This window comes from Saccopteryx bilineata, chromosome 3 (assembly GCF_036850765.1).
Source record: "Saccopteryx bilineata isolate mSacBil1 chromosome 3, mSacBil1_pri_phased_curated, whole genome shotgun sequence".
Classification (NCBI taxonomy): domain Eukaryota; kingdom Metazoa; phylum Chordata; class Mammalia; order Chiroptera; family Emballonuridae; genus Saccopteryx; species Saccopteryx bilineata.
In genome coordinates this window covers 72,350,096-72,364,877 of record NC_089492.1, presented here as the reverse complement: position 1 = coordinate 72,364,877, position 14,782 = coordinate 72,350,096, and positions in this window count along the sequence as shown.

The window sequence follows — 14,782 nt, the reverse complement described above, 5'->3', positions numbered from 1 at the left end:
AAAAAATAATAAAAAAAAAGAAGTAGTTAAATTTAGTTCAACCTTATGTGTGCAATGCATAGTGAGTTCTGCTAATCTTCTTGCATAGTTTCTTTCTATGACTTCTTTCTAGTTGGCCAGGAGGTTTTGTAACTCTCAAGTGATGTATTCCATATTATTTATGGTATCATCACCACTCAGTACTGACAGCCGTATCATGCTGCCTTTTAGTTCCAAACTATTCCATCCAAAACATTGTTTCATCTAGAAAGGTAAATGTCACCTGCAACATTACTTACTGCAACAGTCATATATTAAGGTTGTACTTTAAATTGTTTCTGTAGGTCACAAATTAAAACAAGATGCCTACAGTTTAAGTAAAGTAATATTGCATAGTGTCATATGGGAAAATGCTCTCAGGATAGATTTATAAAACTTGGACTGTGCTTTCTGCATTACCCATTAAGGACCAATCTCTCTCATAAGTTCAGGGTGTAGAAGTTCTAAAAGAACACTATCATTGGCATTGCTAAGTGTTACAAGACATATATTCTAATCTAAGATGGTCTCTAAATTGATGCTATATTATCACAGTCCCTCAAAGTCACTTTGTGGTGAATCTCAGCAAAATTTTACAATTTATTTCAGTAAATTAATTCAGAATTGTTAAATAAAAACACTTTTCCTTTCAATACTTAATCATAGTAGATTTTTAAAAAGAGAGATCAAAATGATTTTAGCAATAATAATAATATATATTTACTTGTCCCAGCTTTAGATGTTCAATCACATAAAAACTCATGTAAAATTTAAAGACAAAGTCCAAATATATCGTTTTCTTAAGTGAAGTAATGGACTGATGTGGGATATTACCGAATACCACCCTCTTCTTTACTGATTATTTTCTGCCAATGAACAAAGAGTTTCAAAATTTGAATACTGCCATGAATATAAACATGTAATTTTAATAAACTATTCCAGGTCAATTTTAAGTATTTATGTATGGCTTCATTTGTTTCATCTTGCATTAAGAATTTCCTGCACTGTTTGCCTTCCACTTATTATGGACTACAACCCACAGGGAATTATTTAATCTTTCATAAGAAATACATGTGTAACAACAGAAAGCAACCATAAGAAAGAAGGCTGTGATTTCAGATCAGCAGACTGGATTCTCTGTCTTCTATGTTTGCACAACATGGGAAATTAGCCTTTGAACAGCCCAGTTTCTCTCTATTCTTGCTGACAGACTGCAGGTGAATGTATTTCAGAGGAACTGATTAAGGAACCAAGCTCCTGAATTCACCCAGCCGCTTGAACCATAAAAAAAAAGTAAACTCATGAGTATCAACATGGAGTTTTAATATGAGAAGCAACTTGAAATTTCTTAGAAAATTTGTCAGAAGTCTATCATTTCTCAATAAATAAATAAATGCAAAGTTAGTAGATACAAAAAATTTCAACTTGCATCAGTGTTAATGTTCATGAGAAACATTAGTTTGGCTGTGCCTTTTCGAGGACAGCATTAAGCAAAACTAGAGAATATGAGATGCTTTCGTTCTAGAAGGAGAGTAAACAAATTTATAAATATACAAGTACCAGAACACATATACAAAAATACAATCATTCTATAGGGAGGCATGGCTTTTTAGATTGATGTTAGTTTAAGCTCTTTGCTATTGACCACAGAACTTACCAAGAAATACACTATGTGCACAAGTCTTCCAAAAACATGCCTATAGAAGTATCCAATTCTATGGTTTGCTGTCTGGAGTTACTTTAAATTTTAATTTAGTTTTTATTTAGGGAAGCAAGAGATTTTTTTTTGTATATTAAAGCAAGATATCTAAATTTATAAAACAATACTGTTCATTTTATATTTTACTGTCTATAATTTCATATATTAAACTCTTTAGTACTAACATTTTACTTATAAAGAACTTTTGAATCAACAGAAAAGACATCATGTTTTCTTTCTTCATTTTGATATACAGGATTTTCCAAAAGTTAGTTGCACAGTACTCACTTTTATTATGGCCACGCATTCTGTTCTGTGTCAGAAAAGGTGGAGAACTGTTAGCAGGAAAAACAGTGCACAGCCTCCAATGAACAGTCAGTCCACTGTGAAAATCATAGAGCCCAGACTTTAGGATGGTGATATGACAATGAGTAGGTTTTGTACATGTTAAATCAGAAGCTCACTGAGACATCCAAGTGGAGATATTGTCAATATGCTATTGGATTTGGAGGTCAGGAACCTGGGAGAGAATTCCCAATTAAAATATGCATATTTATTGACCATCTAAGTAAAGATGGTAATTAAAATATTGGAAATGTATTAGTTTGCCATGAAAAAATGTGTAGACTAAGGTGAAAAAAAGAGAGCCTAAGAGAATATCTAAAGATAGGGCAAGTTGGGCAATAACTATGTCAATATAAGATTAATGCAAATATTCCTACACTTTAATCAGAAACATAACTTTAGAAATTTATCTATAAAATTATTCCTTAATTTAGAAATAAGCCAATGCTTGAAAATGTTTATAATTAAAAATAATCAAAACAAATAATCAAAAATAAGGCCATGGCTATCAATTACGTTATAGTCATTAAAAGGTATTTTCTGTTGTCATTAAATTTTTATAAAAAATGTTTTTAGTAACACAAAATAGCAGTTGTCATAACAATAAATAAAAAAATAGACAATGAAGTCGCACATTCAATTTGAACTCAGCTAGTTAAAATGCACACACACAAAAAAGAAACTCATAAATATCCCCAGTGTTTCTCTTTCAGAAGAATAATCCCAATTTGTATTCTAATCTATCCCAAATTTTCTTAAAAAATCCTGTTACAAAATCGTCGGTATTTTTGTAGGACACTGCGTATCACGTGCACCCACTCATCTCGGTTAAGGAGTGTCTCTTTTTTCATGGTGTTTATTTTGTTTTGATTGTGGTGGGCTCTCCTGAGCAACACAAATTTGGTTATGTGCATGACCTGACCATTCAGAGTACTCTATTTATATGAATACAGGTGTTGAGGCATGGATGGGCATATGATGCAAATTAGAACAGTCAGTGATCCTCAGAAAGTTTAATGGACTGATTGAGAAAAGCATTCTATTTGATTTGGGACCAACACTGTAAAGATGGTGCAAATCTCCAGCTGCTGGTGATCATATCTTTTTTCTTGAAAGTGAAGCCTATTAGAGGAATGCAGAGCTTGGAGCTAGAGAAAGAGTCTGAATTTGTAAATCCTTCCAGGCTGACATGAGTCTTCCTTACCTGTTTCCATATGTCAGGTAACAATTGGGGGAGAGAGATATAAACTAGTTTGATTTTCTATCATCTACAGCAACAATATCAAACTAGAATAGGCCAAAATCACAACAAAAGGCCAACTCCAATGAAGCTGTCTTCGAGGTCCTCTCTCCCCAACTCTGGCCCACTGACCTTCAAGAAAAAACCTAATAGTGAGCAGAAGGGACTGAGGGGAGCACCACAGGGCTGAAATCCTCATGGAGGGGAGTGGATTGACCCATTTACACCTTACTTGTTGAGAGGACACATGCAGTCCACGTTAACACCAATATTCTCTCTCCACAAAATATTCTTCATCAGCCTCAGGACAGACAGAAGAGGCCACCCAGTAAGTCAAGTCATTATCTGAGAGGAGTAATTAACAATGCCTCTATCCTCCAGCTTCTCTATGCTGGAATTATTCTAATGAAAGACCAGCAGGGAGAGATCAGTAGGTAAAGATGGTGGATGGCTCTTATTATTCCTCTGCTTTCCTTTTTATGGAGTAGATAATTTAGGCCTGTCTTGTTTTGTTTCATTTTTTAATGGGTAGCTGAATAATGCTCATTTTAGCTATACTTAATTTGTACGGAAAGTAGTGATTTTTTTACAAGTATTTTACCCCTGATTCCTAGAGCCAACTCAGAGAATACATGAACAAAAACACCATTAAAAAGGCAAAAGTAAAATAAACATAAAAAGAAAAAAGTAAAGAAATGAAAGACTGTGTAGGGCAGTTACTAGAACCCTGAGCTGAGGAGTCATAATGTAGCTGAATAAAAAGTTAACTTCCTAGCTAAAACAAAAACTGGATAACTTGACTGACTGGTGCTGGCACAGTGGATAGAACATTGACCTGCATTGCTGAGGTCCAGGTTCAAAACCCTGAGGTTGCTGGCTTGAGCACGGGCTCCTCCGGCTTGAGCATGGGATCATAGACATGACTCCATGGTTGCTGGCTTGAACCCAAAGGGTGCTGGCTTGAGCCCAAGGTTGCTGGCTTGAGCAATGGGTTACTGGTTCAATTGAAACCCCTGGGTAAAGGCATGTATGAGAAGCAATCAATGAACAACTAAGGTGCCACAACTATGAGATGATGCTTCTCACCTTTCTCCCTTCCTGTCTGTCTCTGTCTCTCATTCACGCATTAAAAACAAACAAAAAAACAACTGGATAACCTTTTTATCTAATGACATGTGGTTTATTATCCACATGTGGTTTCTATTATCTGGCAGGTATTTCTTTTCATGGTTTACTATCATAAATAATGTTTGTGATTTTTCATTGTTTTTGACAAACCTTTCTGCTTTACCTAAACTGTATATGGCTTTTAGTATCTGCCTTACACGGATTTGTTTTTTAAACTTTACAAAAAATCTTGGCTTATGTTTACCAGTAAAATAATTAATTAAGAAATTTACTAAATTATTTGAAATATTTTATGATTCCAATATGTTGAAGATAAAGGCTATTAATATGAATCAAATGATTTAAAAACTCAATTAAAAATCAGTACACTATAGATAAGATTACATAATCATATGTAATATGCTCTAAAGGGTAACATAAGAATCAGATTTAAACATATAACTTAGAAGCCTAAGTCACATATGCTGTTTACTTGACAACCTAACCCACATGGTAATATCAGAAAAAAAAAATTAAGCTACACTAGTCATAATGCTGAGTTAAACTGATTTTTTTTTTATTTATTCATTTTTTAGAGAGGAGAGAGAGAGGGAGAGAGAGAAACAGAGAGAGAGAAGGGGGGAGGAGCTGGAAGCATCAACTCCCATATGTGCCTTGACCAGGCAAGCCCAGGGTTTCGAACCGGCAACCTCAGCATTTCCAGGTTGACGCTTTATCCACTGCGCCACCACAGGTCAGGCAAGTTAAACTGATTTGGTCAAGAGAAATGTATTGAAAATATTAGGGAAACTATAAGGGTATTAACACAAGTCATGATTATCTTTCCTGAGAAATTTTTAAATCAAATGAACATTTCTTCTAGGTCTACTTTCTAATAGTGAATGCACTTTGAAAAACAACCAAAGCCTTTCTACTCTGTTTAAATTGTGGGTGTTTATTATTCAGAAGTAGAAAGATTCAGTTTATTTTTCAGTCCAGGAAAAAGAATCACACCCTGGGTGTCAATCATCAAAATTTATGCAGTTTTCAAAACACTGGAAAACAAATCCAGGCTCTTAGTTGAATTAAGTTTGGCATATACACTATAAATACTCTGTGGCCAACAAGAGTGTTTATAAAGTGGTGGGAAGCTTAAAGAGCATCGTAGTACTAGTTTAGAATTCTAAACAAAAATTTATAACAAATCCATCAATTTCATGAAATGCCCATGTTTTCCAGGAACATATATATTTTTTTAATAAATTTTTATTAATGGTAATGGGATGACATTAATAAATCAGGGTACATATATTCAAAGAAAACATGTCTAGGTTATTTTGTCATCAAATTATGTTGCAAACCCCTCGCCCAAAGTCAGATTGTCCTCCGTCACCCTCCATCTAGTTCTCTGTGCCCCTCCCCCTCCCCCTAACTCTCTCCCTCCCTCCCTCCCATGTCCTCCCTCCCCCCCCACCCTTGGTAACCACCACACTCTTGTCCATGTCTCTTAGTCTCATTTTTATGTTCCACCAATGTATGGAATCATGTAGTTCTTGTTTTTTTCTGATTTACTTATTTCACTTCCAGGAACATATTTTAAAGTAATCAGATGCCAATTAGTAACTACTTCACTGAGAAAGTTTCTATCAATGTAGTTGATGAGCTTAAACATTTGAATGTCAATGAAAGAAAAAATAGTCACTAGAAGGCACCCTCTCTGAATTTTTTCTTCCCAATATAAAATACCTCAATTGTGGAGTGAATTATAAAAGGTAAGCTCTTCACCTTTCATAATGACCTTGAAAGATCAGGTAAGCAGACTTCATTCACATTATTGCCCATATGTTTTTATCAAGAAAGTTATTTTCCTCACAGTTAGTACATGAGTTGGTTCTGGTTTTGCTCACTTAGTAAAAGTTAGGTTCAAAGTGGCTCCCTGTCAATGCTTGGCCCACCATTTCAATGGCTGTATGTGATGCAAAGGAGTGAGAAATCAGTCAGATGGACATGGTTTTCTTTTTTTACTGGCCAGACAATCCAGGAAAAATTAGTCTTCATGAAACTTCAGTTGAGTCATTTGTAAACTGGGCATAATAATAGCAACTATACCCGATTGTTAGGAAAATAAAAGGATGTAGCAGAGTAAAGAACTTCCATCATGCTGGGCACTCAGAAAGGTCTCAGGGAAATAGGTTCTCTTTTGTATATACTTGAAACACCATTTCCTTTGCTGTCCACTATGTTCCATCTGCTGAAATTAATCCCTTCCTCTTCAACACTGCCCCTATTGCAGTCTTGTCTTACATCTGAACACCTCGCTCAGCCAGCAGTCGGAGCTTCCACATCTATTACAGAAACTATAAAATTGCTTCCAGTTTTTGATTTTTAAAAATTTTCTTATTTATATATTTTTAATTGAATTGATTGGGGTGACATTCGTTAATAAAATTATGTAGGTTCCAGGTGTAAAATTCTATAACGCAACAGCTGTACACTGCAGTGTGTGTTCAACACTCGTAGTCAAGTCTCCTTCTGTCACCATTTACCCCCCTTTACCCTCTTCTATCGCCCCCACCCTCCTTCTCTCTCGTAACCACCATACTGTTGTCCATGAGTTTTATTTTTCTTTTGCTTAATCCCTTCACCTTTTCACCTTTTTTACCCAGCCCCCAAGCCCCCTCCCCTCTGATAGCTGTCAGTCTATTCTATCAATGAGTCTATTTTGTTGGTTGGTTTATTTTCTTCATTAGATTCCACATATAAGTGAAATCATATGGTATTTGTCTTTCTCTGACTGGCTTATTTCACTTAGCATAATGATCTCTAAGTCCATCCATATTGTCACAAAAGGTAAGATTTCTTTCTTTCTTTTTTTTTTTTTGCCGTTGAGTAATATTCCCCTGTGATTATAATTGTCAAGTAATCTTTTAGATTTCTGACTTCCAAAGAGTAGTCATTAGTGTAATTCTGCTGAACAAAACATGATGGGAAGGCTGAAAGGAATTTAGCACTACATCATTGTTTAAACTATGTCCAAACAGTTCTGAATTGATAGTTTTTTCTTTGAATAAACACAACATTCTCTCAGAGTATATTTTGTACAACAATATAATGAAAAAATACAAATATTAAAAACTGAATATAAGAACATTTAGATGGAAAAATGTATTACTCCATTCAGGGACACCAGAAATGAAAATTGTTTCATTACATTTCCTATTTACAATGTGTCTTACTACAAAATATAAATAAAACATACAAAGATTGAAAACTTTCTCCAAGGTAATTTGTTTTTTTACTAATCTATGTACTTTTGTTTAGTTGATTTAGTAGCAGAAATACAGTACTTGGGATGTATGAGACTTTTCTCTGTGCATGCATGTATATTTGTTTTTTTTTTATTTTTATTTTTTTTACTCAAACTAATATGAAGTCTTGCTCAGTCTGCAGCCTCTGATGTCATACACATTCTGTCAGGAGCTTTTATCTCCTTCCTCTTAGTTTTTGTTTGTTTGTTTGTTTTTTCCATTTTTCTGAAGCTGGAAACAGGGACAGTCAGACAGACTCCCGCATGCGCCCGACCGGGATCCACCTGGCACGCCCACCAGGGGCGACGCTCTGCCCACCAGGGGGCGATGCTCTGCCCATCCTGGGCATCGCCATGTTGCGACCAGAGCCACTCTAGCGCCTGAGGCAGAGGCCACAGAGCCATCCCCAGCGCCCAGGCCATCTTTGCTCCAATGGAGCCTTGGTTCCGGGAGGGGAAGAGAGAGACAGAGAGGAAAGTGCGGCGGAGGAGTGGAGAAGCAAATGGGCGCTTCTCCTGTGTGCCCTGGCCGGGAATCGAACCCGGGTCCTCCGCACGCTAGGCTCTTAGTTTTTTTATAAAAGCATTTTCATCCTCTTCCCTACTCCTTTCTACTGATTAGATTTCAAACATGATAAAAATAAAAAGAGAGAGAGAGAGAGAGAGAAAGAAAGAAAGAAAGAAAGAAAGAAAGATGATCAAATCTTTCCATTTAAGGAAAGAGAAACCTAAACCTTCCTCCTTTATTCCACCTTTCCCTCCAACTACTCACTCCTCTGCTAAAGGCTAAACTTTTCCAAAACTTCATATATATGTATTCCCCATCTTTGTATACTCATCTCATTAACTAAACACATTCTAATATGATCTCCATCCATTTGACTTCACTACAACTCTCATTAAAAGTTGCTAGTTATGTCGAGAAATCAGGCTGCTAACACAGCAAATAAAATTTGATATAATTTTTTTTCAAGTGGCTCATTATGCCTCAAGGATCATTTTTAATCTTCTTTTGTTGGACCTCATGGCAACATCTGACACATGATGTTGCTCAGAAATTTATTGAAAAATACTCCCTCCCCCACCTCCCTTGGCTTTCATCGTCACCAAGAATGCCTGGATTTTGTTCTGTCTCTCTGGCAACTTCCCCATCTCCCCTGCTTTTGTTATAATGCAATTTGCGAGTTCCACAGAGACACCAAGGCAGGTTACAGAAGAAATATTAGAAGGAGTTTTATTATTAAGCCGGCGACATGCATGGGGCATCATCAAACCAAATCATGCAGCCCAGAATTTAGCTCTGAGGCTGGTTATATAGACATGATCACATACTGGTTGGGGGCAAAGGAGGGAGTAAAGCATGGTACAAAAGTCATTTACTAACAAGCTTATCGAGTTTTTATTGTCTTGTTACAACATTACCTATAGGATCTATCAAACAGAAAAAACATTCCTACACACTAAGACCATAAGGTAACACAGTAGTGATGAATGTTTTACACATCTAGCAGACATTCCCAAACCTTCTAGGATTTACATCCTATCCCTGTTCCCACAACGGTGGGAAATGTTTAGTTTAGGATAAGGAGAGAAGCTAAATGAAGCTACTTTTGCTAAGAGTGTTGGGGTTAGCTTATTATTAGGAAGTTTAAAGCTAGTTCCTGCTTGCTTAGTTTTACAGGTTTTGCACATACAAAGAATTTCAAAATGATGATTATTAGAAAGTGTATAAAATGTTACAGAATACAGGTTTTCATGCAAGGGGGTCGTGATCCCTTTGTCTAGAGGTATGGATCATTCTCATGACTCCAGGATGGGAGGGTGAGTCAGGATTAGTGTAGGAATTTTTAAATTAAGGTATGTAAACATTGTTTCCTAAAGGCTTTTAGGAAAAGAGAAGAGGAAGGTTTTTTGTTTTGTTTTCAGATAGGGTCTCTCTTCTTTGCTCTGTCTAGCAAGTAGTGTCAGTCCTTCCAGAGAAATATAGGCACTAGTTAATCTATGACTAGCTGATTTTTGCCCCTTGTAAGCTCTTCTTGTTTTTTCTTCCTCATAAAGGAGGGGTAAGGGGGCCTGACTCTTCCTTTTAAAATACTAATATTAACAACTTTTGCAATTCCTTGGCACCTTATCCCACTCTTCACCTGATCAGATTCTGACAGTCGGCGTTATCATCATTTATTTTACAAAATGTTCTATGGCTTGATTGGATGTTAACAGATTGCTCTAATTCAGCACCTAAAGGCAGCATGAAAGAAGACCAGAACTGTTTGTGTAAAAATAGAAAAATTAGTTGTGTTTTTTTTTTCTTTTCTTTTCAAGATAGCAGTATGCAGTGAGTGGCCCTACAGAAAGCGTAAGAGAAGGGTTCTATGTGAGAACAAAAGTGGTGAAGCCATATCACATGGCTTAGGGACACAGCCTGAAGGTTAATGACAGCCAGGAATAAACTTATGGAGTCAGGGAAGTCTTACAGTAAAGGATGGCTCTTGTGACTCTCCATGATGAATAAAAGTCTGATATACTAGCATGCTTTATGATAATAATGAAATGAGTTTTATGACACGTTTGAGAAGGGAGTTGGGGGAGGAACAAGGCGTGAAATATATGCTAAAGACTGAGGACTCAGACAGGGTACAAGAATCAGATCGCTAAGGCACAGACATATCAGCTACATGCAAATCTTGGGAGACGCTGCAAGCAGAAAGGGAGGACTAACTGTGTCAGTTTTGGGGACTGGGACCTCTATCAGTTACATTAAGAGTTCAGTGGTGAAGGAAACTTCGAGGTTGTGAGCTTTAGGAGTACATGGGTTTCTGAACCATATTATATAATAAGCTATTATACCAACTTTCTAAGTATCTCTTTAAAGTATCTATGTTACTCCATTTCTATTCCCACCACCAATTGTGAAATGTTCTCTAAACTTTTATTTCCCTTTCTATTTCAATCCATCTTCAACGATATCTTCCCTTTATAATGCTAGTTAGGGTGAACACTAAAATTAACATCTGAGATGTCAGCCTTTTAGTAGGCAGGAATAACATTCATGTGGCTTATGATATATTTGGACTTAACTTCCACTATTTTATTAAGGTTTTATGTTTCCCATGCTTATTATTTTTCCCCTTTACTCACAAACGTTAGATAAAAATGTCCTTACATTTTTGCTTTAACCTTATACTCCCATCACTTTATGGGAGCCTTTACGTTTACCAAGCATGCCCTAATTTTCTTGTTTAAGCAGGTCTTGGGTTAACTCTCATCTCTGCCTGCACCTGCAGACCTGTGAGAGAGTTAGTTACTTCTTGTTGTTGCAGCTGCCCAGTGTGTGGGATTCAGTTGTAGGAGCCACGGGAAACCGAGGCATGCCACTTTCCTGCTGGCTTCAAGCTGCCCTTTTCTCTGCTTGAGAATTCTGTACCCAGAACTTTTTGCCAACTTAGTTAACTCCATCTTGGAAATTTCATTGTAGGTAGATGTTGCTTTCTCTTTGCCCTGCATCACCTGGACGCTCACTGGGCTCTGCATTTATTTTTCTACACAGCACTGCCCACAAATGTAACTAATTATTGTGTATTGTTTATCTCTTCCACTAGAATACAAGCCCCATGAGTGTAAAGATACGTTCCCTGCTAACCCCTTAGCAACTAATACCAGATCTAGTACATCTAGTAGATTTTAAATAAACATGTGCTAAATAAAATATTCAGTACACTTGAGAGCAAGGCTAAATTTCAAGGTACTGACATTTTTTTTTTGTATTTTTTTTTTTCTGAAGCTAGAAACCGGGAGAGACAAACAGACTCCCGCATGCGCCAAACGGGATCCACCCGGTACGCCCACCAGGGGGCGACGCTCTGCCCCTCTGGGGCGTCGCTCTGCCGCAACCAGAGCCACTCTAGCGCCTGGGGCAGAGGCCAAGGAGCCATCCCCAGCGCCCGGGCCATCTTTGTTCCAATGGAGCCTCGGCTGCGGGAGGGGAAGAGAGAGACAGAGAGGAAGGAGAGGGGGAGGGGTGGAGAAGCAAATGGGCGCTTCTCCTGTGTGCCCTGGCCGGGAATCGAACCCGGGACTTCCACACGCCAGGCTGACGCTCTACCACTGAGCCAACCGGCCAGGGCCAAGGTACTGAAAATTTTAATTTGAGAATGCATCTAGTCAGGAATGAGGTTGAGATATTTTTAACTTTAGCACAGGGGTCCCCAAACTACAGCCCACGGGCCACATGAGGCCCCCTGAGGCCATTTATCCGGCCCCCGCTGCACTTCCGGAAGGGGCACCTCTTTCATTGGTGGTCAATGAAAGGAGCACATTGACCATCTCATTAGCCAAAAGCAGGTCCATAGTTCCCATTGAAATACTGGTCAGTTTGTTGATTTAAATTTACTTGTTTTTTATTTTAAATATTGTATTTGTTCCTGTTTTGTTTTTTTACTTTAAAATAAGATATATGCAGTGTGCAAAGGGATTTGTTCATAGATTTTTTTATAGTCCAGCCCTCCAACGGTCTGAGGGACAGTCAACTGGCCCCCCATGTAAAAAGTTTGGGGAACCCTGCTTTAGAAGATCCTCAAATGCTAAATATACATTCCATTGTCAGGATAATAAATAAAATATATATTTGTTTTATTGGTGCCTTCCTTGAAGGGAAGCTCGCGCTCCTATGTCTACATGTATATGTGTAAAGAATAGCCTAGGTTAATGTTTAAGAAGAAACATGCAGGTAGATGGAAGTGAAATGTGATATCTGTTAGTGAAGGAAATTGATTCAAATACTGATCCTAAATGTTTAAGACATGACTCGGGTTCTGGTGGATGGCTGACAGGGATGGAAACCAATGGAGACGGTCTGGAGATGGGTATTAACAACCAGGAAGTACAGAAAATGTCATAATCTGAAAGTGTGGTTATGAATGAGCTTGGAATAATTACATAGAATGGGTCTGGAGAGAGAATCATGGTAATTTATGTGAGCCAGAATACTCACAAAGAGACAACACTTAGTCAGATATGGAGAGAAAAAAGGCCTCTTCTGGTTTACAAACAGAACTTTGGAGAAAGCTTCCCTGCCCTGGCTGCAAAATCGCTGCCCCGGCGAGGAGGACTCATTAATCTTGGCGGTACTTGCTTGTTTGCTCAATGGAGACTGATGACAGCAACTATATCCCACATGGCCTCTCCCTGGTGCTATTAATGTGTGCAGCTTCCAACTCAGACTCTCCCAAATGAGAATACACAAATGAGGAGATCCTTGACAAAACAGCAAGAGTTTTAAAGTAGAATAGGCGGTGATTAAAAAGTTGATCTTTCACAGTAGTAAACTGATAAGCCACAAATACTTTTTGGTGACTATAGATATGAGAATTTCCCCTTAAATTTAAAATGCTTTCATTTAATAGCCAATACCAACATCATTTCCACTATTTCTTTTACATTTAAATTATTACATGTCCTTGAGACTCCTATCAGCTAAAATAAGCATATCTTTCTTCTAGAGTCACACGGGATCTTATAAGGATTGATGTAAAATGGCAGTGTTAAACTCTAGGGAATGAGGGGTACCATGTAGACACATATTATTGTTACTTATAATCTAAATCCAGTTTTTCTAAGATGTTAAAATAAGTCAGCTTTGCCCTGGCCAAGTAGCTTCATTAGAGCATCATCCCAAAAAGCCAAGGTTGTAGATTCGATCCCCAGTCAGGGCACATACAGAAATCAGCTGGTAAATGCATGAATAAGTGGAACAACAAATCAATGTTTCTCTCTCTTGTTTTCTCTTCCTCTCTTTCTGTGTCCCTTTCTCACTCTAAAAGAAAATAAATAAATGAATATATTTAAAAAATAAATAAATCACTCAGCTTTCATTGAATACTTTAATTACTTTTCAGTAGATGATGGATTATGTAATTTCATGAAAATGATTGCTTCTGGACATTTTAATTATCTTAAAAATTGAGGGTATTTCTTTTCATACATCAAAATTTGTATAGTGTTACTTTATGACCACATTTTTAGAATTACGGAAATTTAGGTCATTGACTTTCTGAAAAGGGCATTAGGGAGATCCACTATGAGTAAAGGATACAGACTTCAGTAAATGTGAATTTGTGATAACTATTTTAATAAAAGTATACAGCATCAGTAAGATATTCCCTATAATAAAATATCCAAAACTCACAGGAGGAAAAAAAAAGCATTTTTCTCATAAATCTTCACCTCTCTGTCTCTGAATGAAAATTGGCTGAAGCACTTCACTGGCAGCAGGCTTGATCATGGTCTGCATTTCAGTTGAGCATCAGCTGGCTTGGGCTGCATCTCCACCTCCGATCAGCCATGGAGCTCTCTCCTAAGGACATATACCTCCTTGGGTCACACAACTAACTACATAGTCCTCTCCTGATGGCCAAAGTTCAGGAGAGCAAGCCCAACTGCGTTATCACTTTCTTTGCTCTTTGCCCTTCACTCATGTCCACCAGTCAAAGCCAAAGAGAGGGAAATTGAGGGAACAGAGATAAAATTTTGTGTAAATTGAGGCAAAATTACATTACAAAGGGTTGAATACAGAGTGGTGAGAAATTAAGGCACAGTGTGACCCAATCTGTCACAGTGGCTTTTTTTTTTTTACAGAGACAGAGAGAGGGGTAGATAGGGACAGACAGACAGGAATGGAGAGAGATGAGAAACATCAATCATTAGTTTTTCACTGCGACACCTTAGTTGTTCATTGATTGCTTTCTCATATGTGCCTTGATCATGGGGCTACAGCAGATTGAGTAACCCCTCGCTGAAGCCAGTGACCTTGGGTCCAAGCTGGTGAGCTTTGCTCAAACCAGATGAGCTCACGCTCAAGCTGGCGACCTCGGGGTCTCGAACTTGGGTACTCCGCATCCCAGTTCAAAACTCTATCCACTGCGCCACTGCCTGGTCAGGCCCACAGTGGCTTTTTAATTTTATCAATAATTTGATATGCATTTGTTCTTCAGTAATAGTGTTGGTTAAGACAGAAAAACAACTGTATATCCTCCATTGTATTTTCTACTTTAATTGTCCTTCTAAATGA